Source organism: Schistosoma mansoni, chromosome W (genome assembly GCF_000237925.1).
Source record: "Schistosoma mansoni strain Puerto Rico chromosome W, complete genome".
Taxonomy (NCBI): Eukaryota; Metazoa; Platyhelminthes; class Trematoda; order Strigeidida; family Schistosomatidae; genus Schistosoma; species Schistosoma mansoni.
Genome location: NC_031502.1, coordinates 48,447,783 through 48,453,782, shown reverse-complemented (window position 1 = coordinate 48,453,782; position 6,000 = coordinate 48,447,783).

Below are 6,000 nucleotides of genomic sequence, written 5' to 3'. Positions count from 1 at the left end.
TTATTTTTACTTACTATCAGCGTTTACTCGTTACGCAAGCACTTTTTCTAGTCCTTTGGACCTTTGTTACTATCTATGTTGTAGAATGTTTGCTTATATAAGGTATATATCTACAATATTTTATTAGGTTTATTAAATTAATCTACACCCTTGCTGAATTATAATGTGTCTTCAAATAACTTCCAACTAAACTCTTTCATGTAGGTAAATTAAATCCATTTTGTAACTATGATTTTTAAATATCACTGGTTGTAAACAGCTAACGAGAACCAAACGAAATGAATTCATGCTGTTCTATTCAAATCTTTGTTCTTGCTGTCTTGTAGTCCATAAAGTCATTGACTGCTGAACTGAACCGTGTAGGTAGGCGCAGGCGACTAACCAGTGATTAGAGACTTTGAGAGACATGGCTCAAAACCGTTCGAAATGGTTAAGGAGCATTCACCCTAGTTCCTGAATCCTGAAATCATATACCCTTCTTTTCCACGCCAATGTGAACGATTCTGAGACATATCACCCAAAGTCTTTGACCATTGGTTACGAAATTGAATGTTACCACTCCTTCTACTCCGCGATTAATCGTTATAATTTTATGTCGTTGCGCTAGTGTGGAGTGGCAACTTGAACAGACACCATATGTGTCAGGTTTTATGTTGTACATGACTGGGTGGAATATAAAAACATAGAAAAAAAACTGTAGGACGACAGTTAATTATGTTAACGTTGGTAACAATTAGTGTCTAAACAATAAGCATGAAACATTGACAATTAGTTTATCTGTTATAGAAAAATCCATTGGAAGTTATTTTCTATGGATTTTTAGTTGACCATATATCTGATCACTGATTCATGATGGTTATAACTACTGATGTAATGGTTTTTGAGTGAAATTATTCCCAACTTCAACTAACCTTCATAAACAACCTAACTGATGAGTTATTAGATTAGATTTTGTCATCAAGGATCATGAGGGGTAATAGCTGTGTCGAGTTTTCATAGATAAAAGAAGCATATTCAACCTTAAAAATATTTAACTACGCATTGATATCAATTATGAATAATAAACTACTGACGTCATCAGTTAATTCAACTCAATGGATTAAGTATTGACTGATGCAATAAGAAGTTAGTTTTATGAAGAGTAATGTTAATTGGAGTAGGAATCAATCAGAAAAAAACTAGGGTCGGCTGAACCTAAGAGCGGGACGAGACAATGAAGTCACTGTCTACGGCTGTGAAACATGGCCATTAAGAGTAGAAGATACTCGTAGGTTACTAGTATTTGACCACAGATGCCTTAGAAATATTGCTCGCATTTGCTGGGATAACCGGGTAAGTAATAGTGAGGTTAGACGCAGGGTATTAGGGAACGATGGTAAATCAGTTGATGAGGTGATGAATCTTCATCGACTGAGATGGTTGGGCCATGTGTTACGTATGCCTGAACACCGATTACCACGACGCGCTATGATGACTAGTATTGGGGACGGTTGGAAGAGAGTTAGGGGCGGCCAAACCCAAACATGGCATCAGTGCTTGAAGTCACTAACTTCTAGTCTGAGCCATGTTGGCAGATGCAGACTACCTGGTTGGGGTCCGCGTGACTATCGTAACCAATGGTTGGAGACTCTGTGTGACATAGCTCAGAATGGGTCACATTGGCGTAGGTGTATACACTCTTTATCTTCCCTTAAACCTTGAGATTAAAATTGCTTCGTAGCTGTCTTCCTTCCTATATTATATCCTTATATACAACCTATAATTTATATACTACTACCAACACTAAATTAACTACTATTAATCCGGTGTTGATCTTGTTGTGCTAACGAGGTATGGCAACTTGGACCGATGCATATATGTGCCTGGTCCTACGTTGTAGCTGACTGACTGACTGTCTACCGGACCAAGCCAGGTAGGTAGGTGCAAACCATCTGATCGAGATCCGGATGATAATTGCGATTAGTGGTTGGAGACGTTGGGTAACATGGCTCAAAATAGGTCACAGTGACATAGATACATCCATTCTTTATCTTCATCTGGATATTGAGTTGTAATATTCCTTCATTCATACTGTTATAAATAATAGGAATACTGGTTATAACTCTTGGGTTTCTTGTTATAACAGTCCTTTCACTTTTTGCACTTATGTGGGACGTTAGTTTACCTTAGACGAATATCTACACCAGATTCCCACCCAGTGTCTATTTTTACAGGACTTCAACACAACTCAGATCAAGAACACGAGATTAGCCTGACTATAACGTCAATATATTTCACACCAAAATCCGACACAAGGAACAGTCAATCAATAACAGTCCATCAATAACTGTCAATACATGATAAGGATAGGGAAATATATATATATAACACAACACCTGTCATCCTATCTAATGTCTGACTCATCAAGACAACCAATCATTGTCATTCTCGCCCACACATCACATACCTTTTCATTCCTTCTGAAACCATACACTTAATGCTTAGTCACTTTCATTATGATTGTTACTACATTATGTTGATTCGCTTGGTATCGACCTTGTTTAACTTCATTTTGTTGTGTTTATTTGGTATGGTAAATACTTGGGTTAACATACACTTTTTCCAGGCTATACGTTGATTTAAAATGAATTACTGATCAAGTTTTAAGTCTACTGCTCAAATCATGATACTTAAAACTGACTTTAAATCTGAGACCCAGAATGAGTGATAATATTGAATTAGTTATACAAAATTATCCAGTCTATATTATTCATGTAGCACTGAATAATTCCATGTGAGTATGTATATGTAAAATGTCTAGTCAACTGATTAACAACACATGGAGAATTATGATTTATGTGATTATTTCATGTTTATTCGTGTCATATACTCTAGTTACACGTTGTTTTTCTATAATAAGATTATGCTCAATTTTCCTGCATTTATCTATTAATATCTCATTTTGGATAGAAAACTATGTGTCAACAACCATAAAAAATTTTTTTATTTATATACATTTTCAAAAGACCAATAGAAATAGAGATTGACACATACATACACACACACACATGAGCGCGTGAAAACATGTTTTACAGCCGCTATCCAATAGAAAGCTACAAAAAGAAATAATACATATGAAAAAAATAAAAAAATTTATAAACCAATGCCAATAAAATAGGAATATGTTTACTTTTAATTTTTCTAATGGAAATATCAACTGATCATCATTACTGTAAAAAAAAATCGATTATAATTTTTTTTTTAATGTTTTACATTCAATTTATTACTCATCTATACTGATAAAGGTTGATGGTATATATATACATGTTTATTGAATAAAATGGACCTTCTTAAATGAACTACAGTAGAATAATAATTCTTTGTTATTTTGTGAAAAGTGAAAGATGACATGTATAGTATTTAGTCTGTATTTATACATGTATTATAGTATATTTCAATTATGTTTAAAATTGTATTATTGAAATTTTAACAAACTAACAATACACGTGAAATTGAATTTTACGAAATATTAACAAGCAGACTTCCTTCATATGCCCTGGTACATCCGAGAGTGGGGAGAGTCAGCTCTCCCTCTCAAAATGTTCTCACATGGCTAGAAGTATAAAGCCACTGTCAAGGAAGTCCTACTCACTGCCTTCTCGCGGCTGACATGCTGTTTACGAAATTGAGAGGACGAAATGCGAATGTCTGGCGCACTAACCTGGTTAGTGTGTAACAAGGATCCAATGAGGGAAGTTGGGAAACCTTGATTCCAAACCAATGGTGTACATGGGTTCCAGGATCCTGAGGGGAAAGATAGTGTATGAACCTATTGTTGGTCATTGGCTACAATGGAACTGCGTAGTGGATTAGAGCTCTAGGTCGAAGGCTCGGGTTGTGGCCTTCTAAGAAAACCATGTGCTTCGGATTGGGCACCCGGGCAGTATTCCAGCCCTCATACAAGTCGAATGATTTATGTGGCTCATATCTGTTTGATGCATCGTTTTACCAATGCTTATGTTTTTCAATAAAATAATTGAAAACCAAGGAGTAATGGGGAGTTGTTTTTACAAGCATGGGAATAATTAGCAGTACAAGTCTATAATCTTGTTAAATATCAAACTCAACTCCATCATGTCACGCAGTGAGCAAATTAACTTCGAACTACAACGCTTCAACCAATCTATATATTACTCCTTAATCATCTTGCTACAATACTAAGACGTTGTTTGTTGGGCCAACAGAATTGTCAGTTTTCAATAAGTGGTATTTGATAGACATGGATATGTACTGACAATCAAGCTATTGAATTTATGTGTTTTGAAGTTATTCAAGTAAAATTATCATTCACTTATGAATTATATATCACAATTACCATCACTACTGTACATGTTAGTTGATAAAAAGTACTTTACTTACAGAAAAAATCGACCAGAAGTTACCCAAGAAACAATACTTTCCTTATAAACATCTATATACTTCATACCGTTTTGTCACAGGTCGGAGGTATCATAAGCTTTCTTTGGTGTTTATACGAATCAATGATTTCTTTGTATTGTTGACTATTTTGATTTTGAATTCAAAATACAGTACATTCGTTCATGCTCATCTAATACTTCTTGATTAAATTGCGTTATTGCTGGGATTACTAGTTCATACTATAATTCAAATACCTGTGATGGAACGGTTGGATATACATTCAGATTTTAATGCTTTTGAGGATTACATGGAGAGGTTCGAAATCTGGGCTATAAAGAAGAAAGATATTGAGGATTTTAATATTGTGGCCCATTTCTTTACACTTCGGAAAATAAGCATACAGTCTTATAAAGTCTTTGGCATTTCCAGACAAACCGATTTCACTCCCTTATGCAACTCTCAAGCAACTACTACTGAACCATGTGAAGCATACAAATTTCGAATATGGTATAGAAGTGAAATTCGATGAAATGACTCGCCAGAACATCAGGAAATCCACCACTTTACTACGTCGTCGCATTCCAGTACGTAATGAAGGTTATTCAGATAACAATTCACTAAATCGTGAAACAGTTCACGAAGATGAGCACAAGTTTGGTAAATGCTTGTTCTATGGCAAGTTTCACCAACGTAATTCATGTGTATTTCATAATTCTAAATGCTTTAAATGTGGTGAAACTGGACGCATTCAGTCAGTTTGTAATACCATGGTTCATTTCGCTGAAACTAATGCTAAGGTGGATGTTTCTTATGCTCACTTATCTTTATCCAAGACTTCTAGGAGCGGTATAACGCCACAGAGCAGTCCAGAGTTGAATGAAACCCAGAATCATTGGGAGACAACATTTTCTAATCAACCAATTTCTTATCGGATTTCTCTTGTTATTGTACCAGATATGCTTTGTCGTAATAATTCACATATTTCTGATGAAATTTCTTACAACTCTGAGAATAATATGTTGAATGAGTCAAATCATGATCGAAAACCAGATTCAGTTTTGGTAGATTCTGATTTTCCTAATGATCCATTATTCTTTAATGAAACTCTTAACAAATTTGAGGGAAACATTTCAGAAAAATCAAATTCTGATATCATATCAAGTGTCAGTGGTCCTCACAATGAATTTATCTCTAGTTATATTCCTAATGAATGTGACCAATATGTTCCGAATGAGTCAAATTCCAGTCACATTTCTGATGTTATTGTATCAGACGTTGGATATTCTCACGAACAATGTTTGTTGAGTAGAATCCCTAGTCAGTGGTATGGTGAATCAGGGGAAATAGCAAGTTTTCTTGAAGCAATCAGAGAACCAGTTTGCCCAGATATGAAGTTTGCACAGGCAGAGAATCCGAATCAAGTTCAAGATTATCCTAATGAGTATGAGGCAGATGCATATTTTCTATTCGATTGTTTCGCGGGTAAATCAAGCACAGATGAATCACATGTGTTGATTACACATATCAATGCACATTTATCTGTGTATTCCAATATGAATAACAAAAAGAATATGTATCATAATTTTTATGCAAGTCAAAGTC